Source organism: Scatophagus argus, chromosome 10, assembly GCF_020382885.2.
Source record: "Scatophagus argus isolate fScaArg1 chromosome 10, fScaArg1.pri, whole genome shotgun sequence".
Lineage (NCBI taxonomy): Eukaryota > Metazoa > Chordata > Actinopteri > Scatophagidae > Scatophagus > Scatophagus argus.
In genome coordinates, this window is record NC_058502.1 from 21,574,175 (window position 1) to 21,600,465 (window position 26,291).

Here is a 26,291-nt window from a genome sequence, read left to right on the forward strand (position 1 = left end):
TCCAAGTGTCTGACAAGCCTTTGAAAATGTGTCATGTTACTGTAAGACTGGGGGGAATTACTTGCTGACAGTGAAATGTACTCACTATCCTGCTGGGGCAAACAATCATAATAATAATAACTTTATTTATATAGCACTTTTCAAAACTCACAATCACAAAGTGCTTCACAATAAAAACATTTGCAAACCGAAAAGGACAAACAATGATTAATTAGATAAAATACAATAAAATTCAAAAAAATAAAATAAAACAGGATTTAAAAGGATCAATGACTAAGTCAAGCCAAAGCCAAGCAATATAAGTGAGTTTTAAGAAGAGATTTAAAAGACGATACCAAGCTTGCCTGCCTGAGATCCTCTATCAAGGAGTTCCAGAGTTTGGGGGCGTGGACAGCAAAGGTGCGGTCACCCTTAGTGACTAGCCGGGATTTGGGAACTAACAGGAGGGCCTTGCCAGAGGATCTCAGGCTGTGTTCAGGCTCATATGGAATTAAAAGGTCCTGTATGTAAGAGGGAACCAGGCCATTTAAGGCTTTAAAAACCAACAGCAAAATCTTAAAATGAATTCTAAAACTCACAGGAAGCCAGTGAAGGGCAGCTAGAACGGGTATAATGTGGTCACTTCTCCTGGTATGAGTTAAAAGCCTGGTGGCGGCGTTCTAGATCGACTGTAGTCTGTTGATGTTATGTTTACTGATACCTGAGTAAAGGGCGTGACAGTAGTCAAGTCTGGAAGAGATGAGGGCATGTATGACAGTTTCAAACAGAGGTGGGGGAAGGAATGGTCGAATTTTTCTTCGTTGTCTTAGCTGTGAGAAACAGGATGCGATAACCTTGGTTACTTGTGTATCAACAGAGAGCTTGGAGTAGAAGATGACACCAAGGTTGTGGGCCTCAACACAAACATTATTTGACGAGGTGCCAAGACAGGAGGACAGATGGGTAACATTACTGGAGTTGGGGGTGGGAGGTGTAATAATGATGATTTCTGATTTAGCATTGTTTAACTGCAGAAAGTTACTGGACATCCAGTTTTTGAGTTCTGTTAAGCAGGATAGGATATGGGTGACATCAGAGCTGCTGGTTGTGAGTGGTACATAGAGTTGAATGTCGTCAGCATAACAGTGACTGTGCAGGATATGACTGAGAGGTAGCATGTAGACAGTGAAAAGGAGAGGGTCCAGTATGGACCTCTAAGGCACACCACAGGAAAGGGGAGCAGACATGGAGGATGCATTTCCCACCCTGACTGAAAAGGACCTATTTGAAACAAGACAGTAACCTCAGAGTTTTTCCCAAGCGGTAGAAAATCTTATGATTAAAAATCAGGAGTCCAGTGAATACCTTGACTTTTCATGAATGTCATGTTTTTACTGTGCTGAACTCTCTCAGGTTTGAAAAGAGATTTTTGTTGTTTGCAATACTGGATGAGTGACAGGAGAGCACAGGATTCTGTTCTGGGGGACCAATAACTGCATATAAAGATGGATGACATGAGGGCTCCCTAGAAGTGAAGTACCGGTAGTATTTGTTATAAACCTTGGCCCCCTCATGCTAAGAGAGGGAATTTGGGACCAAAGCAAAAACTGTGTGTCAGTGGCTTGGACACAGTTCGGGGTACAATGAAACTTTTGGGTTATGAAAAAAGCTGTGCTGCCTGATAATGCATACCCTGTGCCACTGCTCATACATGCTTAGCTGTACACAAGGAAGGATGAAGAAGCTTTTGATCATAAAACCAAATCTTGTTTATTGAAGCAGGCAGATGGTCTCTGATCGGGATGAGTCTGCCTGCAGATGAGAGAACAACCGTCTGGTGACTTGGTGCAGACAGAACATCTCAGGACTTAATGCTGTTAAGGCAGTTGAAATGGTTGTGGATTTCAGGAAGAGCTGCCCCCATCATTCTTCTCCCTTGTCAGCACTGTGGAGCCCTTCTGCTTCCAAGGTGCCATCATCATCAAGTCTCCACATCTGACCCCATGTGTTACACAACACTATACAGGGAATATTTTGCACATTCCTTCCTCTTATTTAAAACACTGTACAGCTTTTACTATATCTATTGTTATGCACCAAAGAACCAAGGCAAATTCGTTGTATGCGAGATTAATTAAATCCATAAGAAAAGTACAAAAACACATGAAGAGTGAGAGTTTGTAGAGCAGGGTGTGGTGATAGCTGAGAAAGTGCTGTGAGGTGCAACGAAGTACAGGGAAGAAGAGAAGAGGAACAAAAGCTGCAATGTCACTGACCAGGTGTCTGCTGGGAAGGAGAGAGAAGAGCAAAACAGAAACAAGCCCAGATGGAAACCTCAAAATTAGTATAGAATATGAACCTAGTGGGGCATGGGACAAAGAGTCTGCCATAATATTATCATTGTCTTTAATGTGTCTAATATCCAACCTATAACCCTGGAGTGAGACCAGCACATCAGCCTCTGGTTAGGATTTAACAACAAGTCCAAGAAGCTCAAAGGGTTGTGATCTGTACAGAGCACCACTGTCCTTTCTCCTGATGGAATGAAAACCTCAAAATACTGTGAAGCCCAAGTCAGAGCGAAAGCCATCTTCTCAGTTACTGAATAGTTAATCAGATAGGAATGACATTTGAGAAGTAGCAGACAAGTCTATTAATGGCGTCCCTGCATTCCTGCAACAAAACTGCATCAGCACCCATATTATTAGCATCCACCAGACACGATGCAGCCACGATAGGGGCCAGGCCTCACCACTTAACACCCACTGAAACAACCAAATTTGGCTAACGTGTCACATCAGCAACCTGTTCAAATAGAGTGAAAATGTCACTGACTGCACTGTTCCTGAGATGACCCAACTGAATTTCCTTCTGCTGCCAAACAGGGAGAATAAACACTACCCACCAACAACATATGGTGTTTCTCCCAAAATCTAAGCAACCAAAAAAAAAAAAAAAACAAGCTGTCCAAACGTGCATGAAACAAACTAATTATAAACTAATAAGTATACTATTTGAGAGGATCAAAAAACATAATGGCACTGTGCTGCTGCTGCCTGTTCTTGAGTGCTTTCCAGGTGAGGCACAAATCTCAAACAAGCCTGTCATTTCCATTCAGAGCAGCAGGGTGGCAGTAGAAGCAGAAGTGAACATCGAAGTCTGTCCCAGCAAGCTGTGCTCAAATGTCTCTGACCACTGACCTCTCTGTTGTGGGAAGTCAAGAGAAAAGACTGATAAAATATGAACCTCTTATGATGATGATGATGATTAGTAGTAGTAGTAGCACGGACGTGGGGGGGGCACAAGGGACATGTCCCCTGCACTTTTTCAAAAGGCCGTTTTGGTCCCTTGCACTTTTTACCGTCCAAAAACAATGTTACGCTATTCTATAGTAAACAGAGAGGCGTCAAGCACTAGGACCAAGCGGAAAACGGCCGCTCAAGCTGAAGCCTGTTTCCCTGAGTTTAGACCGCCCACAAGCTCCTCGATTGGCTCTGCCATTTCTTGTGTGATTGGCCGTCCCTGCTGTCACTCCACCTTGTTGCTTGCACACCGTCTGCTAGTCTGCGCTCAGGAGCAGGCACGTGCAGATAAGGGGGGCTACAGGGGCTCAGGCACCTGCCCTTTTCCTGATGGACATTCAAAGTGCCCTTTTTTTTTTGTTTTTTTTTTTATTTTTTATTTTTTTATTATTTATTTATTTTTTTTTAATAAATAAATGAGTTCCAACAGCTAAGTTCTCCACAATGTCTCCTAAATCATATGCGAAGTTATACATTTGGGGGGAAAAACGTTTTACACCTAAATACCTTGCGGCCACGATTCATGACGTCACATGGTCAGCGAACCCATCGAAAGCGTGTGCATGCGGCCATCAAGTGAGACGATGCAAGAAGGAGAGGCGCATGGTAAGGTCGCAGTGAATCACAGTGTTCATTCCTTTTCTGACCATTCATGTTGTATGATTCGTGAAAGGACAAGTTAATACATTGTTTAGGGCTGTTTTTTGCGTTGGGTTGTGTAATGTAGAGCAACCTCATCGAGAAATTAAGTTGTTATTGAAATTCAGTTTTAAATAAAGTTCAATTGCTTGAAATGTTTTGTGCCCTTTTTTATAAACTGAGCCCCTGCCCCACCAGAGGTCTCTGCACGTCCCTGCATAGGAAGAAGCTTGATCTGTTGATGCATGAGCCACACTAATATGTATGTGTGTGTCATGTTAATTATGAAACATTCTGGGGAAGTGTGTCACACACACACACACACACACAGAGCTCATGGGGTAGAAATGGCTGCCTACAAAAGCAATTTCATTATTTTTCACAACAAATGCAGAAGGAATAAAAAAACCAAAAAGTGATCTGATCTGTGATCTGTTTCATGATCAATGACTGGGTCCATTATTCTGACAGTGAAGTGGTTTTACCATCTTTACTTTTGTATTAATGCGGCCTTTTGGTTGGCTCACTTACCTTATTTGTGCATCAGAACAAATAAGGTGTGAAAGAAAACATTAGAGCAGCTAAATCAGAGTTAGCCAGTTTATGTTAGCAACTACACAAGAATCATGCAATTAAGACCTCTTTATAGCATCAGAACAGAGCGACCGACGCATGAATCAAATTGCTGTTGTTGTTGTTCCATCATTACACTTCTAACATCTAGAATGAACACATTGCAGCCTGTCTGTGAGTGTGCAACAGCAGGCCTGGGGTCATTTTATGGCCTACATCTCTATACATACATACAGACTACCTTGTACCTATTTTAATTAGTTCGGTCCATAACAAACACATGGTACCGAGAAGAGAATCAGGCCTTGGAGCTCACTTCAGAGAAATGTTGTTGGGTACACATAGAAATGAGATGCTATATTATGTTGTACCCTTGTTTAGTGTTAAAGGATAAGTTCAGATATTTTCAAGGCTATCTTGGCACAACATTAACATGCCCGTATGTACTTTGGCAGAGCTACTGGTTCCTGTAGTCGTTCTTCTTCTCCGCACTGGCTGCAAAGCACACCCTTCCCAGTGCAGCACCAGTGTAAGAAATGAGACAAAATCCACAGTCCTTCTGTCCAAAAGGCGTCCAGCCAGAGGAAATATGAGGTATCAACAGTGTGAGATGGCCAAACAAGGTCACATTAGTCTTCTTCATGCAAAATCCCCTGAGGAGGAGGAGGATTTTTTTGGACTTCTCCTGGGAGGAAAAGCGGTGCTGCACATGCCACGTGTTGTGCCATTACACATTTTATGCTATTTTTAAATCATACAGAAAATAATTTTAATTATCAGCTCCCAACTTCTAAATAATGTAAATACTATGAACAGGAATTATGAAATTTCTGAAAACCCTGATGAATCCATTTTGAAGTAAATTTATTGTGAAAAGGCTGAAAAGCCTGTATTACTCATGCTAATTAAACCTGAAGTCGATGGATGTTAAGCTGCGTTGTTGATGCACAGCTCTGGAAGCCATCTACAGGTTCAGCTTCAGGTGAGTGTTTCACACATTAGACACTTTGTTCAAGAATAAAACCTCTTTGCAATCATTGGGACAACACTTCTTATTTTACTACTTAAAATGCAGAACATTCCTGAAACTGACAGTCTTACATCCATTTTAATCATTTCTTTTTAATTTGTTGTCAGATTTATCAGAAATTATGAATTATGAATATGTCTAAAAGTAACGCCTGCACGCTATACTTTACAATAATGCATTATCTGTCACCACCTATCTGTTGCATGGTTGTTCAAGGGGCAATTTAGAGTCACCAATTAACCTGCATGTCTTTGGACTGTGGGAGGAAGCTTGGGAACCCAGAGGAAACCCACGCAGACACGGGGAGAACATGCAAACTCCTCACAGGAAGTCCCGGGCCTTCACAGGAAGACCCTGGCCTTGCTGTGAGGTGACTGCGCTAACCACTGCACCACCGTGCTGCCCTGAACTAGATTATACACTACAGTCTTCTATCTTATTTATGAGCTGTGTGGTAACAGGTAAAATTAAATGCTGTTAAAACACCAGGCCGGAAACTATCAAGTAATATTAATCTCAAGCCCACGTGATTACGACACCTCCCTCAAGCGGGCAAGGAAAAACTCCCAAACTGACCCCTTTAACGGGAGCGTCTGGAAGAAACCTTGGGAAGGCTCGCACAAGAGGAAACCCCCTTCCAGGGACTGTTTAGTGTCGATGGGCCAAAAAGACAAGCCTGGTGCTGCTAATTAAGTCAATGCAGGCGTCACCGTTTATCTCCCGGTGTTCGTTGCTCCTTCTTCTGTGCTTCCCTGCAGTCCATTTCTGGTCCTTCCTTCGCGTAGCTCTCAGGTGAAGAGCGGCTGATGTTACAGCGATGGCCTGGGATCACGCAGAGACAAACATGATTACTGTAAAGAGGCACCAACGTGAAAAAGCAGCAGTGTAGTAGGGATTTTGGAGACTAGAATGATGTTTTTTCTGAGGCCTTTTAGTAAATATGTTCAAAGCCCATGTTTAGATAGGCGTCCCAAGTTTCAAAGGTATGTGTGATATAGGAAGGAGGTCTCTCTTCCCCTTCTCTTTGTGTATTGGAAGGGTCCATGTCTAGATGAATGCTCCCCTTTTCTTGTAAACAACCAACCTATAAAAGCAGAGGGTTAGAGATGATTCAGGAGTGTGGTTGTATTGGCCTGAATCCACTCACATGCATGTAATTGATGCTGGACTGCTTTGTAATAAACCTTTTTATGCAAGCAAGACAGTGTCAGCGCAGCTCTCTTTCAACATCTTCACATCATCGTTATCCAACATACAACAGCGGCAATCTGAAAACCTCACAGCAGCATCTGCCTTATACTTACACTTGTCTGGTATGAGCTAATAAAATATGATGTTTAGTCAGGAAAACTTGTCACTGTTTGTGTCAAATTTTAAACCATTAACTCCACTATTTTAAGCTACAACCTGCTCTATTTGAAGATGATTATTACGGGAGGTGGACATCAGCAGGCTGTGGTGTTTGCTACAGGCCTTTATTAGGACTGAAGGCAGCCTGTAATAGCAGCAGGGGAGTTGTGCGCTGCTGCCAATAATTAAAAACACTTAATATCCATCTTGGTGGGTGCCCGAAGAAGTAATTTCCATAATGCGGCCTGGTGGCATCCTCATTTAGACCCTCCATCCCTTCAATTGCCAACTTCTCTCAATCTCTACATCAAGCTTACCATGAATAACTTTTAAGCCTCATGTCAAAGAAGAAAAAACCCTGACACAATCACCAGGGTTATTTCATAAAAGTTTGGAAAATGTCCTCCAGGACCACAGAAGATGTTATACATCAGTACGCCTCATACTGAGTAAAACTGAGCTTAATGAGTCAAGCTGTCTGTGAGTGTTCAGGGTCAATTCATCTTGCTAAGTTCTTGCTAATGATAAATAAATGTAAATAAATTCTTGCTAATGATGAAACACCTAAAGAAACTAATAAGAAGTGAACTGATTGAGAATCAGCCGATCCTGAGAGTGAGTTGCCATAGATGAGCCTACCTGTATGTGTTTGTCCACCTGCATCCCAGCTCATCTTCATCCTCTTCCACTATGTGGAGCTGCAGTCTGGACTTCTTTAGAGATGCTGCTGGAGTGTCCTCAGAGTATCGCAGTATTTTCCCATCTGTTGGACATATGTACTCACAGATAAAGAGACAGAATTGATTGCTTGTTGCATCTTATGTTCATATCACATAACAATTTCGGCTAAACTGATTTAAAACAAATTAATCTCAAGTGTGAGTGCTGGCAAACTGTCTATGGTCCATCCAGGTTCTTCTGTTTCCTTTTCCTCTTCCTCGGCATGTCTGGAGATGAGCAGTCTGGGTTTCTGCACAGATCAAATGTTGTTTAAATCTTTTGCTCCAAGAGTACAATCTAATGAAAACGGGGTTGTGATGTAATACCTACTTTTCGTCACGCTGTGACTCTTTGGACATGCTAGATGAAGCCTGGTGAGAGTTGTTGGACACCTCTGTAAGGAAAAACAAAACAAAACAAGGAAGTTCACTTGTTCACCAACATTTGGAAATTGATTCACAAAATTTCACCAAACTACCTACAAATGTGTCACTTTTATACAGGACATGGTTTAACTGAGACCTGAATTGGATTCAAAGATGAGCTTACTTGTTTTTTTTCTCCGCCTCCTCTGGGTCCATCTTCATCCTCTTCCTCTTTGGTGAGCCAGTGCCTGGTGTTCTGCATAGATCATATGTGTTTGAATCTCTTGAACTTAAACAGGAGACCTGAATCATTATTGACATGTTAAGAAGTACTTACCTTGTCCCACTATGTGAGGCTACAAAAGTGGCCCATGTCCTCTTCCTCTGATGCTTTGCTTCGGCTGCGCTGGATGTTGCTTCTGCTGGAGTCTTGTTAGTGTTTTGAGGTAATTCTGGAAATGAGTAAAAGGTAAAAATGTGATGTTTTGATGCTTACAAAGTTCAGGAAAGCAATTCTTAATGTTCACCGTCCTGCTTTCTACATAGAGATGACTGAGAAATGATTGTTGAATTATTATATAAGTTGGCCAGTTCAGATGTGACTGTCCACAGACTGCTTTCAGCTATTGCATGTGTTTGTCCACCTACATCCTGGCTCATCTTCATCCTCTTCCACTATGTGGAGCTGCAGTCTGGACTTCTTTAGAGATGCTGCTGGAGTGTCCTCAGAGTATCGCAGTATTTTCCCATCTGTTGGACATATGTACTCACAGATAAAGAGACAGAATTGATTGCTTGTTGCATCTTATGTTCATATCACATAACAATTTCGGCTAAACTGATTTAAAACAAATTAATCTCAAGTGTGAGTGCTGGCAAACTGTCTATGGTCCATCCAGGTTCTTCTGTTTCCTTTTCCTCTTCCTCGGCATGTCTGGAGATGAGCAGTCTGGGTTTCTGCACAGATCAAATGTTGTTTAAATCTTTTGCTCCAAGAGTACAATCTAATGAAAACGGGGTTGTGATGTAATACCTACTTTTCGTCACGCTGTGACTCTTTGGACATGCTAGATGAAGCCTGGTGAGAGTTGTTGGACACCTCTGTAAGGAAAAACAAAACAAAACAAGGAAGTTCACTTGTTCACCAACATTTGGAAATTGATTCACAAAATTTCACCAAACTACCTACAAATGTGTCACTTTTATACAGGACATGGTTTAACTGAGACCTGAATTGGATTCAAAGATGAGCTTACTTGTTTTTTTCTCCACCTCCTCTGGGTCCATCTTCATCCTCTTCCTCTTTGGTGAGCCAGTGCCTGGTGTTCTGCATAGATCATATGTGTTTGAATCTCTTGAACTTAAACAGGAGACCTGAATCATTATTGACATGTTAAGAAGTACTTACCTAACATTAAAAATTGTGTAAAAAAACTTGAGCTGCTCATCTATTTAGCCAAATATATATACTCAGTGGACTCTAAAGTACATGTGAACCAAAACATGCCTTCACTTTAACATCGAGATCAGCTAGAAACTTAATGTGACTAATTTGCACAGAAACAAACTTATTTACTCAACTTACCATCTTGTTGCTTGGTGTTTCTCTGTGTCTCGTTCACCGTGTCGAAACTGAAATGTCTGAAAGGTTTGTCCTCGTGCTGAAACTCACTCGAACAAAGTGAGAGCAGAACCGCAGAACGGACTGATCTGCACCCTGCAGGCCTTTGTGACATCACAGAGTTCTAAAGTCTTTGACAGTCACACGTTCTAACATTCCGCAGGTAGAATCAGCTTTATGTCTCCATGAAACACTATGTACAGTCTGTACTGTATGCTTGAAAGACATGTTTTTTATTTTTTATGACATTTCATGAGTTTCTGTTCAGTGCAAAATGTCCACCAACTGCCCACATGTCACTGGGAAGTCAGAAATACCAGATTACACCAAAAAAAACCTACTCCACTGCATTGTAGAGTCAAACATTGTACTTTAGTTTCTAATGATTTTTTTTCCCCTTTAAACTGCTCACATCACAGCAGCAAGAGGTAAAATCATCCAATCCTTCACAAAACAATCAAAGATTAGAAAGATTAAATATGAACTTGTATCAAAATGCCCCCCCCTCAGTTGCCTCAGCTCTCAGAGGTATCTGATGACCCTCTGGTGGGACCGACCCCTCGTCTGGGACCCGCTGGACTTAACTACACCCATGAAAAATACAAAAGCAACACTGTTGTTTCTGCTCCCATTTCTCATATTTAAGAAAATGTGATTTAAGGTTTAAGTATATGCACATAGTATTTATTCCTCACATTTTAAGGACAAACATGTTTGGAAATGACCTTCAGCACACCCAATGATTTTGAAATCATTCAAAATCAAATCAATCAAAAATTGATGAGTTTTAAAAGGTACAAAGCACAAAAACAAAGAATAAAAATGAAGAGTGTATGAAATAAAGACTGACACCTGAATGCACTTTACTTCTGTGCCCCCACAGCTGCTGCTGCTGGACTGCAGACAGACTGCTTTCCAGAGCAGAAAAAACCTGCGATTGAAAATATCTGACAGCGAGTGAGGATGAAACGGTTGAGTGTTTTACACAAGGGCATTGTGACTCGACACGAGGGTCAAACTGCAACCTTTCAGCTACAAGACACTCTGCAGCGTCAGGTGTCTCCGCAGTTAGGATGGGTTTCATATTGTTTGAGCTCTGACCGTCTCTTCCTCCCATATTCAGACGATAATCACGAGCAGAGGCTAACGTGACTGACACGCGTCTGTGGAAATTTGCTGTCTGTATTTGCTCAGTAACGCAAACAACGAGATGAAGCCTGCGTGTGAAATTAGGCCGTCAAAAACGACCTCATACATCTCATGAGACGTTGCTGTGATGTTACTTTACCCACACATCACTTCAGTCCCATCAGTTCAGTCTCGCAGTGAAGTCAAATGGTTAATAAGCAAAGTCTCTCAAGCACAAAATGCCCATTAAATCAAGAGAAACCAAATTCAGCTTTCTGACATCACAAGTCTTGGGACGTCAGGAAGCTGAATTTGGTTTGGTTGGTTGGTTTGGTTTAAGCTGAAGTCTCAAAACTTAGTCTTCTAAGATCATTTCTGACTTACATTTGATTCAGAAAAGATGCTGAGCATAAAAAAAACCATAAGCAGCTTCAGTGCGTTTGTAATTTAAGCACATGTGATCTATGAATCTTAAATCAACTTGCACCTGCCTTTAAGTTCCTGGGAACTACAATCGCCCGGGATCTCAAGTGGAAGTCCCATGTAGACCTAATCAGGAAAAAGGCCCAGCAGAGGTTGTATTTTTCTGCGACAGCTGAAGAAGTTCAACCTGCCTCAGGAGCTGCTGACCATCTTCTACACCTCCATCGTCCAGTCTGTTCTCTGCACTTCCATCGCTGTCTGGTTTGGATCGGCCACCAAACAGGACAGAAACAGACTGCAACGGACAATCAGGTCTGCAGAAAAAATCATCGGGGCCGACCTGCCCTCCATCCAGGACTTATACCAGTCCAGGGTCAAAAAACGAGCAGGAAGCATCACTGCAGACCCCTCACACCCGGCACACAAACTATTTGATCTGCTTCCCTCTGGTAGGCGTTACAGAGCTCTGTATGCCAAGACCACCAGACACAAAAACAGTTTCTTCCCCCAGGCTGTCTCCCTGATCTCCCCGTAAACCACCTGCCCTTGTGTGAACCATCACACTGTTTGCACTACCTCATTCCACTGTTTGCACTACATGTATATATATATATATATATATTTTTCCCTTTCTTGTAAATATTTTATTCTTCATTTTATTATTATTATTGCTATTTTGTATTTTGTATGGTGCACAGGACAGAGAAAAATCCGGCAAATAAAGCTGATTCTGATTCTGATTCTGATTTCACCTCATAACACAAATGAGGGCTGAGATCACATGGACGGCAGAGGAGGCAGAAGCCAGACGACACGTCTTATTCAGTGGACTGTAACGTGAAAGCAAAGCCAAACACGCAGCTTGAGAGCCGAGCTGGAGCAGAAAAGCTGATGACTTTACAAAGAAACGGTCTAACTTCAAACGCAAAATTGATGCAGTGTGTCCAAAAAATAATGACTGTTGGTCTGCTCATTCCTCACAGTTTGACTGATGATATCACACTGTTCATAAAGCTTTGGACGCATGTGTCCAAAACTGCAGTACCCCTACATAACCAGCAGGACGATCACTCAATGTCAAGTCCACCAAAAAAAGAGATCAGATCATTTCCACATTTTGTGAGTAACTAGTCCTGTGTTTTGAGGCTCCTGATGTGAAAACCAAATGTAATTTCATTAAACATAAAAATAAGATGTGTGTATGGATGTGTGTCCTGGGGGGGGGGACAGTTTCTATGTCAAGTCAAGTCAAGTCAACTTTATTTGTATAGCCCATTTTTACAAGCAGTTTGTCTCAAAGGGCTCAACATAACATCAGCAACATCCTCTGCCCTTCGACCCTCACATCGACTAAGGAAAAACTCCCAGAAAAACCTTTAACAGGAAAAAATGGAAGAAACCTCAGGGTGAGCAACAGAGGAGGGTGACGTGCAGTGCAGTGGATGTTGTACAGGCAGGAAAGCAGTTAACAACATGAGAAATGACATTACTAAAAACATAAGTAAAACTGTGTGCAACGTGGCTGCAGTGTTATTAACAAAAGAATCAATTGCTGCAGGAGTAACATTTAAATCAGTACGGTCTGTTGTACTGGTACATGGTGCTGAGGGGAGCTGTGATGGGATTGCATCCCTAAATCTGTCTACACTATCTTCAGAGAGGCATCTGGTGTAGTAGGCCTTTTTGTTGTGTGCTGTAAAGTCTTCTAGAGTTAGTTCAAAAACTACAAGTGAATGGTCTGAAAGGAGAGGGTTTTGAGGGACAACTAACAGGTTCTTAGGTTCTTCCAAACGCCATTTCTGCTGGCGTACGCAGCTCACGCCCCAACATGAGCAGGGCAGGTGTGCACGAGGTGGAATCTTGCACAGCTGATCTGTAGGCCAACAACACGAGAGGGAGGTGCATGTCTCAATCACACTGATGTTCTGCAGTGAGGATGGGGTCTGGGGGGGTGAGGACGGGAGACTCTGACAAGGCCCTCTTCAAAGAGCTGAAGGCCTGCTCGCATTCTGGAGTCCAAGAGAAATCGCTATCCTTCTGCTGCAGGCGGAACAGGGGTGCGGCTATGCATGAGAAGGCGCGCACAAACCGTCTGTAGTAAGACGCCAGTCCAATGAAGCTCTTCAGCTCACGCCGGTTGCTGGGGACTGGCCAGTCCCTTACTGCTTGCACTTTCTCTTCCAGTGTGCCGATGCCCTCTCCTCCAACCCTGTGCACCAGAAACTCCAGCTCTTTTTTCACGAAGCAGCACTTGTCGGGGTGAAGCTTTAGACCGGCCGCCGATATCCTCTGTAGAACCCGCCGCAGGGCCCCCAAGGCTGCAAGGAAAGAGTCCCCATGAACCAATATGTCATCCAAGTAGACCAGACACTCTTGTCGGGGAATGTCATTCAGCACCTTTTCCATCAGCCGTTCGAACGTGGCCGAAACAGAGGACCCGAGACTGCCACAATCCTCTGCCGGTACAGAAAGCAGTCTTCGGTCTGGCTGAGGGGCTGAGGGGCACCTGCCAATACCCACTACGCGGGTCCAATGAGGAGAACCAGGATGAGCCGGACACCAAGTCCAGGGATTCATCAATGCGGGGCAGTGGGTATGAGTCTTTCTTTGTCACACTGTTCAATGGCCTATAGTCAACACAAAACCTCATCTTTGAACTCTTTTTCTTATTGACCATCACAACCCCCGAGGCCCATGGGCTGTTAGATGGTTCGATGATGCCAGCCTTCAGCATCTCGTCAATAGCGCTGTCAGCAGCTGCCTGATGTGCCAGTGGAAGGCGGCGGGGGCGTGTCTTGATGGGCTGTGCATCACCGGTGTCAATGTCGTGCTGCACTAGGTGTGTCAGACCCACTTCGTCCTCTGTAAGGGCAAAAATGTCCTTAAAATCCAGCAGCAACTGCCACAACTCCTCCTGCTGCCTGGGTTCCAGGTTATCACAGCTGCGTTTCCATACCTCTCGTACCACTGCCAGTCTGTCCCCTTTTCCTGCTGTGAGCTGCTGGTCAGGGGCGGGGGGCTGCATGTCAACTGGGATATGGGATGTGGGGGACAAGGGTGTAGGGGAAAAAACTTGGAGAGTGGGGTCCGGCCCATGACTGGCCTCCGCCGCTCGTGAGGTTGGTGGTTGTGACCTTGGGGCCTCTTTAGGGGGCACCATTTCAACTGTGGGCCCCCCCGGGAATGTCAGTGTGTTCTTCCCCAGGTCTAACAAACAGTGGACAGTCCGCAGGAAGTCCAGTCCTAATATGCAGGGGTCCTGTACAGCTGCAACCCACACCTTAAATTTCACTGAGAGCCCCACCACTTGAATAGCCACCACCCCTCTTCCAAGCATAGGGGCTAGCTCACCAGTCGCTGTCCGCAGCTTTACCACAGTAGGTTCCAGTTGCATCCCTGCTGGAATCAGGTCAGGTCTCATCAGTGTTGCTGTGGAGCCGGTGTCTATGACGGCTATGCATGGAGCCCCCGCCAGGGTGATGGGGACATGGCAGAAATCCCCCACATGGGTCCAGCCCACCACTCTCACAGTCTCTGCGGTGTCATCTGCTTCTGGGGGAAGTGGAGCACCACTTCCCCGTCCATACAGCTGGGCTCCGTCTCTTGGGAACAAGGCTAGGTGGGACACAGGAGCAGGGGTCGGTGTTGTCCCGTCTACACAGACCCCGAGGCATTTCCCTGGACACCAGACCGCTTGGGGCACCTCACGCTGATATGGCCAGACTGACCACACACCCAACACACAGGAGGGCCTCGGCGAGGACTGCCGCGCTGCGATTGCAGTGACGCAGCACGGATTAGCTCAATCAGCTCATCCATCTGTGCCGGCTTTGCCTGGTCCGTGCCCTCCTCCACCGCAGTTCTCACAACAGGGCTGCCCCCGACATTGTTCTGTGTGGTCTCTCCTACAATCTCTCTCTCCAAAGCCATTTCCAGCGCCTGCTGCAGATTAGGGGGGTGTGCCAGTTGCGTCTGTATGCGCAGCTCTCTAGGGGTTATGGCCCGAATGAACTGGTCCCTGGCCAGTTCGTTCTGCACTTCCGTGGGCATGTGGGCATATGCTTAGGTGAGCAACGTGCTCCGAGGCACGGTCAAACTCTGCCACACACTCTGACATACCAGCATAAGCAACGTCCAACCGCTCCTCTTTGACCTTCGGACGAGTGTCGCCTTTTGTCCGCTGTGTCGCCATGCTGCTCGCTGAGTTAGCCAGGTCCGGGCTAGTCGCGCCAACGGAGAGCGGCAGGTCAAACTGAAGTAACTTTACTTCTGACACCAATGTAACGTCCGGCCGGACGTGTAAGAACGATGAGAGTTGTTCAACAAACCTTCATTTATTGTAGAACAGTCGGTTACTGTCGGCCGTAACCACGCCAAAAAAACAATCAAGGTGTCCCACAAAACAACAACTCTCCCAGTCGCTCCCCGCTCAGTCTCTCCTCTCCCAGCACCCTCTCTCTCCCTCGGTGCCCCCCGCCCTCTCGCTCTCACATCCAACCACACATGCATTCACAGACCGTAGGAAACTATAAAACTCCTAGCTCTCAACTCTACTAATCTGACTCTAACATTAACATCAACTCTATCAACATTAACAGCACTGAACATTCTTGCAAGGACGTTACAATATCATCACTGGTCAGATTCGGGAGGGGACCAGAGAATGCTACGGAGTCCGACATGGTTTTTGCCAAATTACACACCGACTCAATATTGACTTTGGTGACCTCCGACTGGCGTAGCCGAGTGTCATTAGCGCTGACGTGAATTATAATCTTACCATATTTACTCTTATCTCTCGCCAGCAGCTTTAAATTTATGTCAGTCCACCGTTAAAATCAGTTTGAAGCTGGCTGAGGGTGGAAGATGAGAAGGGTGGAAATCTGGAAATCTGGAGAAGGTATGGAAAGGGAGACTTATTTTTACTTCTGTGGGTCCAGGAAAGACGAGGAAGTCCTCAGCTGCAGCCGAGCTGATCCAAATGTCCAGCGGCGCCTTGTTGCCCAGGAAAGTTCAGGAAATCCAGCCAACTGCTGCTCTGCTTACTTTTATGGACGTCACCGTTTGTCTTTCTACAGGAAAAATGTCCATAAACTGGACTAAACGTCTCATTTCCTCCTTTCCAGGTTGAAAAGGGCTATTCTGTACTTTTTATTTCCTCCCTTTACCGACAAACAGAAATTTGGGTGCATATTTGAGAAAATCACGTCATGTGTTGCAGCGTGTGCACGACCGCTGTGCGACCGCCAGTAGCTGATCATTAGAGGAACTTCATCTCTGTGTTCCACTTCTTGGTCACATTTTTGCATATCTTTGTTTACATAAAAGAGACCGACAACTTTTAAATTCTTAATATCCCTCTGATGGATTTCCTCACTGGCTCTGGCCAGTGCTCGTTCCCTCTGTGGCATCCATCCTCTCACCTTCCTCGTCATGCAGCCTCCCGCTGGTCCGGAGTGTAAATAAATGAACAAAGCAAAGCTGCAGTGGGTTTATATAACTTTTTGGGACCACAAATTCACCAGGACTCACAGTGCTGCGTGTCGCACCAGAACATAGGAACAGGCACGTGCAGATAAGGGGGGCTACAGGGGCTCAGGCACCTGCCCTTTTCCTGATGGACATTCAAAGTGCCCTTTTGACAGGGCTGTTTTTTGTTTTTTTATTATTATTATTATTTTTAAATAAATAAATGAGTTCCAACAGCTAAGTTCTCCACAATGTCTCCTAAATCATATGCGAAGTTATACATTTGGGGGGAAAAACGTTTTACACCTAAATACCTTGCGGCCACGATTCATGACGTCACATGGTCAGCGAACCCATCGAAAGCGTGTGCATGCGGCCATCAAGTGAGACGATGCAAGAAGGAGAGGCGCATGGTAAGGTCGCAGTGAATCACAGTGTTCATTCCTTTTCTGACCATTCATGTTGTATGATTCGTGAAAGGACAAGTTAATACATTGTTTAGGGCTGTTTTTTGCGTTGGGTTGTGTAATGTAGAGCAACCTCATCGAGAAATTAAGTTGTTATTGAAATTCAGTTTTAAATAAAGTTCAATTGCTTGAAATGTTTTGTGCCCTTTTTTATAAACTGAGCCTCTGCCCCACCAGAGGTCTCTGCACGTCCCTGCATAGGAAGAAGCTTGATCTGTTGATGCATGAGCCACACTAATATGTATGTGTGTGTCATGTTAATTATGAAACATTCTGGGGAAGTGTGTCACACACACACACACACACACACACACACACACACAGAGCTCATGGGGTAGAAATGGCTGCCTACAAAAGCAATTTCATTATTTTTCACAACAAATGCAAAAGGAATAAAAAAACCAAAAAGTGATCTGATCTGTGATCTGTTTCATGATCAATGACTGGGTCCATTATTCTGACAGTGAAGTGGTTTTACCGTCTTTACTTTTGTATTAATGCGGCCTTTTGGTTGGCTCACTTACCTTATTTGTGCATCAGAACAAATAAGGTGTGAAAGAAAACATTAGAGCAGCTAAATCAGAGTTAGCCAGTTTATGTTAGCAACTACACAAGAATCATGCAATTAAGACCTCTTTATAGCATCAGAACAGAGCGACCGACGCATGAATCAAATTGCTGTTGTTGTTGTTCCATCATTACACTTCTAACATCTAGAATGAACACATTGCAGCCTGTCTGTGAGTGTGCAACAGCAGGCCTGGGGTCATTTTATGGCCTACATCTCTATACATACATACAGACTACCTTGTACCTATTTTAATTAGTTCGGTCCATAACAAACACATGGTACCGAGAAGAGAATCAGGCCTTGGAGCTCACTTCAGACAAATGTTGTTGGGTACACATAGAAATGAGATGCTATATTATGTTGTACCCTTGTTTAGTGTTAAAGGATAAGTTCAGATATTTTCAAGGCTATCTTGGCACAACATTAACATGCCCGTATGTACTTTGGCAGAGCTACTGGTTCCTGTAGTCGTTCTTCTTCTCCGCACTGGCTGCAAAGCACACCCTTCCCAGTGCAGCACCAGTGTAAGAAATGAGACAAAATCCACAGTCCTTCTGTCCAAAAGGCGTCCAGCCAGAGGAAATATGAGGTATCAACAGTGTGAGATGGCCAAACAAGGTCACATTAGTCTTCTTCATGCAAAATCCCCTGAGGAGGAGGAGGATTTTTTTTGACTTCTCCTGGGAGGAAAAGCGGTGCTGCACATGCCACGTGTTATGCCATTACACATTTTATGCCATTTTTAAATCATACAGAAAATAATTTTAATTATCAGCTCCCAACTTCTAAATAATGTAAATACTATGAACAGGAATTATGAAATTTCTGAAAACCCTGATGAATCCATTTTGAAGTAAATTTATTGTGAAAAGGCTGAAAAGCCTGTATTACTCATGCTAATTAAACCTGAAGTCGATGGATGTTAAGCTGCGTTGTCGATGCACAGCTCTGGAAGCCATCTACAGGTTCAGCTTCAGGTGAGTGTTTCACACATTAGACACTTTGTTCAAGAATAAAACCCCTTTGCAATCATTGGGACAACACTTCTTATTTTACTACTTAAAATGCAGAACATTCCTGAAACTGACAGTCTTACATCCATTTTAATCATTTCTTTTTAATTTGTTGTCAGATTTATCAGAAATTATGAATTATGAATATGTCTAAAAGTAACGCCTGCACGCTATACTTTACAATAATGCATTATCTGTCACCACCTATCTGTTGCATGGTTGTTCAAGGGGCAATTTAGAGTCACCAATTAACCTGCATGTCTTTGGACTGTGGGAGGAAGCTTGGGAACCCAGAGGAAACCCACACAGACACGGGGAGAACATGCAAACTCCTCACAGGAAGTCCCGGGCCTTCACAGGAAGACCCTGGCCTTGCTGTGAGGTGACTGCGCTAACCACTGCACCACCGTGCTGCCCTGAACTAGATTATACACTACAGTCTTCTATCTTATTTATGAGCTGTGTGGTAACAGGTAAAATTAAATGCTGTTAAAACACCAGGCCGGAAACTATCAAGTAATATTAATCTCAAGCCCACGTGATTACGACACCTCCCTCAAGCGGGCAAGGAAAAACTCCCAAACTGACCCCTTTAACGGGAGCGTCTGGAAGAAACCTTGGGAAGGCTCGCACAAGAGGAAACCCCCTTCCAGGGACTGTTTAGTGTCGATGGGCCAAAAAGACAAGCCTGGTGCTGCTAATTAAGTCAATGCAGGCGTCACCGTTTATCTCCCGGTGTTCGTTGCTTCTTCTTCTGTGCTTCCCTGCAGTCCATTTCTGGTCCTTCCTTCGCGTAGCTCTCAGGTGAAGAGCGGCTGATGTTACAGCGATGGCCTGGGATCACGCAGAGACAAACATGATTACTGTAAAGAGGCACCAACGTGAAAAAGCAGCAGTGTAGTAGGGATTTTGGAGACTAGAATGATGTTTTTTCTGAGGCCCTTTAGTAAATATGTTCAAAGCCCATGTTTAGATAGGCGTCCCAAGTTTCAAAGGTATGTGTGATATAGGAAGGAGGTCTCTCTTCCCCTTCTCTTTGTGTATTGGAAGGGTCCATGTCTAGATGAATGCTCCCCTTTTCTTGTAAACAACCAACCTATAAAAGCAGAGGGTTAGAGATGATTCAGGAGTGTGGTTGTATTGGCCTGAATCCACTCACATGCATGTAATTGATGCTGGACTGCTTTGTAATAAACCTTTTTATGCAAGCAAGACAGTGTCAGCGCAGCTCTCTTTCAACATCTTCACATCATCGTTATCCAACATACAACAGCGGCAATCTGAAAACCTCACAGCAGCATCTGCCTTATACTTACACTTGTCTGGTATGAGCTAATAAAATATGATGTTTAGTCAGGAAAACTTGTCACTGTTTGTGTCAAATTTTAAACCATTAACTCCACTATTTTAAGCTACAACCTGCTCCATTTGAAGATGATTATTACGGGAGGTGGACATCAGCAGGCTGTGGTGTTTGCTACAGGCCTTTATTAGGACTGAAGGCAGCCTGTAATAGCAGCAGGGGAGTTGTGCGCTGCTGCCAATAATTAAAAACACTTAATATCCATCTTGGTGGGTGCCCGAAGAAGTAATTTCCATAATGCGGCCTGGTGGCATCCTCATTTAGACCCTCCATCCCTTCAATTGCCAACTTCTCTCAATCTCTACATCAAGCTTACCATGAATAACTTTTAAGCCTCATGTCAAAGAAGAAAAAACCCTGACACAATCACCAGGGTTATTTCATAAAAGTTTGGAAAATGTCCTCCAGGACCACAGAAGATGTTATACATCAGTACGCCTCATACTGAGTAAAACTGAGCTTAATGAGTCAAGCTGTCTGTGAGTGTTCAGGGTCAATTCATCTTGCTAAGTTCTTGCTAATGATAAATAAATGTAAATAAATTCTTGCTAATGATGAAACACCTAAAGACACTAAGAAGAAGTGAACTGATTGAGAATCAGCCGATCCTGAGAGTGAGTTGCCATAGATGAGCCTACCTGTATGTGTTTGTCCACCTGCATCCCAGCTCATCTTCATCCTCTTCCACTATGTGGAGCTGCAGTCTGGACTTCTTTAGAGATGCTGCTGGAGTGTCCTCAGAGTATCGCAGTATTTTCCCATCTGTTGGACATATGTACTCACAGATAAAGAGACAGAATTGATTGCTTGTTGCATCTTACGTTCATATCACATAACAATTTCGGCTAAACTGATTTAAAACAAATTAATCTCAAGTGTGAGTGCTGGCAAACTGTCTATGGTCCATCCAGGTTCTTCTGTTTCCTTTTCCTCTTCCTCGGCATGTCTGGAGATGAGCAGTCTGGGTTTCTGCACAGATCAAATGTTGTTTAAATCTTTTGCTCCAAGAGTACAATCTAATGAAAACGGGGTTGTGATGTAATACCTACTTTTCGTCACGCTGTGACTCTTTGGACATGCTAGATGAAGCCTGGTGAGAGTTGTTGGACACCTCTGTAAGGAAAAACAAAACAAAACAAGGAAGTTCACTTGTTCACCAACATTTGGAAATTGATTCACAAAATTTCACCAAACTACCTACAAATGTGTCACTTTTATACAGGACATGGTTTAACTGAGACCTGAATTGGATTCAAAGATGAGCTTACTTGTTTTTTTCTCCACCTCCTCTGGGTCCATCTTCATCCTCTTCCTCTTTGGTGAGCCAGTGCCTGGTGTTCTGCATAGATCATATGTGTTTGAATCTCTTGAACTTAAACAGGAGACCTGAATCATTATTGACATGTTAAGAAGTACTTACCTTGTCCCACTATGTGAGGCTACAAAAGTGGCCCATGTCCTCTTCCTCTGATGCTTTGCTTCGGCTGCGCTGGATGTTGCTTCTGCTGGAGTCTTGTTAGTGTTTTGAGGTAATTCTGGAAATGAGTAAAAGGTAAAAATGTGATGTTTTGATGCTTACAAAGTTCAGGAAAGCAATTCTTAATGTTCACCGTCCTGCTTTCTACATAGAGATGACTGAGAAATGATTGTTGAATTATTATATAAGTTGGCCAGTTCAGATGTGACTGTCCACAGACTGCTTTCAGCTATTGCATGTGTTTGTCCACCTACATCCTGGCTCATCTTCATCCTCTTCCACTATGTGGAGCTGCAGTCTGGACTTCTTTAGAGATGCTGCTGGAGTGTCCTCAGAGTATCGCAGTATTTTCCCATCTGTTGGACATATGTACTCACAGATAAAGAGACAGAATTGATTGCTTGTTGCATGTTATGTTCATATCACATAACAATTTCGGCTAAACTGATTTAAAACAAATTAATCTCAAGTGTGAGTGCTGGCAAACTGTCTATGGTCCATCCAGGTTCTTCTGTTTCCTTTTCCTCTTCCTCGGCATGTCTGGAGATGAGCAGTCTGGGTTTCTGCACAGATCAAATGTTGTTTAAATCTTTTGCTCCAAGAGTACAATCTAATGAAAACGGGGTTGTGATGTAATACCTACTTTTCGTCACGCTGTGACTCTTTGGACATGTTTGGACATGACAATTCTTAATGTTCACCATATAAATACTGACTAAATTTTGAATCATATGGAGTGAACTTTCAGATTCACCGTCCTGCTTTCTACATAGAGATGACTGAGAAATGATTGTTGAATTATTATATAAGTTGGCCAGTTCAGATGTGACTGTCCACAGACTGCTTTCGACTATCGTCGGTCTCTTCCTGTCTGTCACTAGTTAGTAATAGTTTTCTCTCCCATTTTACGTGAATGTTGCATCAGGTGAAACAACTTTCTGCAGCAATGTTTGGCCACATCTCACTTTATTCATTTATCACGTAAATAGAGACGGTGCAGCTGTACAAAGTGGTGAAACAAACTAGTTCTAATGTAACAGTTAGTGTTTACTTTACACTCAAACCTACAAACTGAAATTGAATCTGTCTGAGTCGAAAGCTCTCAGGTATTCAAGGATGGCCATCTGGGGAACGTAAGAGGGAGAAAACTTTGACAAACATCATACCTCATTCTGCGCCTCGGACGTTAAACTCCTTTTCTTCATTATCTTCACAGCCACCGTTCCTTTTGTGGCTGCCTTTATGCACTTGGTGACGGTTCCAAAGCTGCCCTCCCCCAAAATAGACTTCACGAAGTATTTGGAGGAGGGGGAGGCCAGGATGTCTAAAACAACGACTGAGTTGTCATCTGAGGAGGATGTGGAAGATTGAACTTTCTCCCTGTAATTCATAGACTGGAGGTGAAGCAAAGAGAAGTAGACACAGAAAAGGATTATTATGATTTGTTATTCAAATCATAGTGAGTCTGTTAACTGAGAAACTTCACTCCCACAGATTTCAAATTAAGATGCTCCAAATTCCCACTTCTTTTATTTCTCATCATGTCCAAATGCCATTTAACTAAACACATGTGCACCAAACTTGCAGATCTCATAAAAATACAACACAAACATTAAAAATTGTGTAAAAAAACTTGAGCTGCTCATCTATTTAGCCAAATATATATACTCAGTGGACTCTAAAGTACATGTGAACCAAAACATGCCTTCACTTTAACATTGAGATCAGCTAGAAACTTAATGTGACTAATTTGCACAGAAACAAACTTATTTACTCAACTTACCATCTTGTTGCTTGGTGTTTCTCTGTGTCTCGTTCACCGTGTCGAAACTGAAATGTCTGAAAGGTTTGTCCTCGTGCTGAAACTCACTCGAACAAAGTGAGAGCAGAACCGCAGAACGGACTGATCTGCACCCTGCAGGCCTTTGTGACATCACAGAGTTCTAAAGTCTTTGACAGTCACACGTTCTAACATTCCGCAGGTAGAATCAGCTTTATGTCTCCATGAAACACTATGTACAGTGTGTACTGTATGCTTGAAAGACATGTTTTTTATTTTTTATGACATTTCATGAGTTTCTGTTCAGTGCAAAATGTCCACCAACTGCCCACATGTCACTGGGAAGTCAGAAATACCAGATTACACCAAAAAAAACCTACTCCACTGCATTGTAGAGTCAAACATTGTACTTTAGTTTCCAATGATTTTTTTTCCCCTTTAAACTGCTCACATCACAGCAGCAAGAGGTAAAATCATCCAATCCTTCACAAAACAATCAAAGATTAGAAAGATTAAATATGAACTTGTATCAAAATGCCCCCCCCCCCTCAGTTGCCTCAGCTCTCAGAGGTATCTGATGACCCTCTGGTGGGACCGACCCCTCGTCTGGGACCCGCTGGACTTAACTACACCCATGAAAAATACAAAAGCAACACTGTTGTTTCTGCTCCCATTTCTCATATTTAAGAAAATGTGATTTAAGGTTTAAGTATATGCACATAGTATTTATTCCTCACATTTTAAGGACAAACATGTTTGGAAATGACCTTCAGCACACCCAATGATTTTGAAATCATTCAAAATCAAATCAATCAAAAATTGATGAGTTTTAAAAGGTACAAAGCACAAAAACAAAGAATAAAAATGAAGAGTGTATGAAATAAAGACTTTACTTCTGTGCCCCCACAGCTGCTGCTGCTGGACTGCAGACAGACTGCTTTCCAGAGCAGAAAAAACCTGCGATTGAAAATATCTGACAGCGAGTGAGGATGAAACGGTTGAGTGTTTTACACAAGGGCATTGTGACTCGACACGAGGGTCAAACTGCAACCTTTCAGCTACAAGACACTCTGCAGCGTCAGGTGTCTCCGCAGTTAGGATGGGTTTCATATTGTTTGAGCTCTGACCGTCTCTTCCTCCCATATTCAGACGATAATCACGAGCAGAGGCTAACGTGACTGACACGCGTCTGTGGAAATTTGCTGTCTGTATTTGCTCAGTAACGCAAACAACGAGATGAAGCCTGCGTGTGAAATTAGGCCGTCAAAAACGACCTCATACATCTCATGAGACGTTGCTGTGATGTTACTTTACCCACACATCACTTCAGTCCCATCAGTTCAGTCTCGCAGTGAAGTCAAATGGTTAATAAGCAAAGTCTCTCAAGCACAAAATGCCCATTAAATCAAGAGAAACCAAATTCAGCTTTCTGACATCACAAGTCTTGGGACGTCAGGAAGCTGAATTTGGTTTGGTTGGTTGGTTTGGTTTAAGCTGAAGTCTCAAAACTCTAAGATCATTTCTGACTTACATTTGATTCAGAAAAGATGCTGAGCATAAAAAAAACCATAAGCAGCTTCAGTGCGTTTGTAATTTAAGCACATGTGATCTATGAATCTTAAATCAACTTGCACCTGCCTTTAAGTTCCTGGGAACTACAATCGCCCGGGATCTCAAGTGGAAGTCCCACGTAGACCTAATCAGGAAAAAGGCCCAGCAGAGGTTGTATTTTTCTGCGACAGCTGAAGAAGTTCAACCTGCCTCAGGAGCTGCTGACCATCTTCTACACCTCCATCGTCCAGTCTGTTCTCTGCACTTCCATCACTGTCTGGTTTGGATCGGCCACCAAACAGGACAGAAACAGACTGCAACGGACAATCAGGTCTGCAGAAAAAATCATCAGGGCCGACCTGCCCTCCATCCAGGACTTATACCAGTCCAGGGTCAAAAAACGGGCAGGAAGCATCACTGCAGACCCCTCACACCCGGCACACAAACTATTTGATCTGCTTCCCTCTGGTAGGCGTTACAGAGCTCTGTATGCCAAGACCACCAGACACAAAAACAGTTTCTTCCCCCAGGCTGTCTCCCTGATCTCCCCGTAAACCACCTGCCATTGTGTGAACCATCACACTGTTTGCACTACCTCATTCCACTGTTTGCACTACATGTATATATATATATATATATTTTTCCCTTTCTTGTAAATATTTTATTCTTCATTTTATTATTATTATTGCTATTTTGTATTTTGTATGGTGCACAGGACAGAGAAAAATCCGGCAAATAAAGCTGATTCTGATTCTGATTCTGATTTCACCTCATAACACAAATGAGGGCTGAGATCACATGGACGGCAGAGGAGGCAGAAGCCAGACGACACGTCTTATTCAGTGGACTGTAACGTGAAAGCAAAGCCAAACACGCAGCTTGAGAGCCGAGCTGGAGCAGAAAAGCTGATGACTTTACAAAGAAACGGTCTAACTTCAAACGCAAAATTGATGCAGTGTGTCCAAAAAATAATGACTGTTGGTCTGCTCATTCCTCACAGTTTGACTGATGATATCACACTGTTCATAAAGCTTTGGACGCATGTGTCCAAAACTGCAGTACCCCTACATAACCAGCAGGACGATCACTCAATGTCAAGTCCACCAAAAAAAGAGATCAGATCATTTCCACATTTTGTGAGTAACTAGTCCTGTGTTTTGAGGCTCCTGATGTGAAAACCAAATGTAATTTCATTAAACATAAAAATAAGATGTGTGTATGGATGTGTGTCCTGGGGGGGGGGACAGTTTCTATGTCAAGTCAAGTCAAGTCAACTTTATTTGTATAGCCCATTTTTACAAGCAGTTTGTCTCAAAGGGCTCAACATAACATCAGCAACATCCTCTGCCCTTCGACCCTCACATCGACTAAGGAAAAACTCCCAGAAAAACCTTTAACAGGAAAAAATGGAAGAAACCTCAGGGTGAGCAACAGAGGAGGGATCCCTCACCCAGGACGGGCAGACGTGCA

At 43.4% G+C, this 26,291-nt stretch overlaps 4 long non-coding RNA genes across 4 annotated transcripts; all 4 read right to left on the bottom strand.

The window, feature by feature from the left end:
* Positions 1-5,340: 5,340 nt before the first annotated feature.
* On the bottom strand, positions 5,341-7,575 carry LOC124066512. Its single transcript, XR_006844619.1, has 2 exons — positions 7,513-7,575; positions 5,341-6,345 (listed from the first exon to the last, which is right to left on the bottom strand). It is a non-coding gene; the product is annotated as an uncharacterized LOC124066512 (long non-coding RNA).
* An 11,094-nt stretch (positions 7,576-18,669) lies between these two features.
* Positions 18,670-20,714, bottom strand: LOC124066297. The gene is made up of 2 exons (XR_006844570.1): positions 20,652-20,714; positions 18,670-19,484 (listed from the first exon to the last, which is right to left on the bottom strand). It is a non-coding gene; the product is annotated as an uncharacterized LOC124066297 (long non-coding RNA).
* Positions 20,715-20,942: 228 nt separating this feature from the next.
* On the bottom strand, positions 20,943-21,844 carry LOC124066295. Its single transcript, XR_006844568.1, has 5 exons — positions 21,745-21,844; positions 21,434-21,548; positions 21,282-21,352; positions 21,063-21,126; positions 20,943-20,982 (listed from the first exon to the last, which is right to left on the bottom strand). It is a non-coding gene; the product is annotated as an uncharacterized LOC124066295 (long non-coding RNA).
* A 345-nt stretch (positions 21,845-22,189) lies between these two features.
* LOC124066296 lies at positions 22,190-23,645 on the bottom strand. Its single transcript, XR_006844569.1, has 3 exons — positions 23,274-23,645; positions 22,657-22,884; positions 22,190-22,614 (listed from the first exon to the last, which is right to left on the bottom strand). It is a non-coding gene; the product is annotated as an uncharacterized LOC124066296 (long non-coding RNA).
* Positions 23,646-26,291: the final 2,646 nt, after the last annotated feature.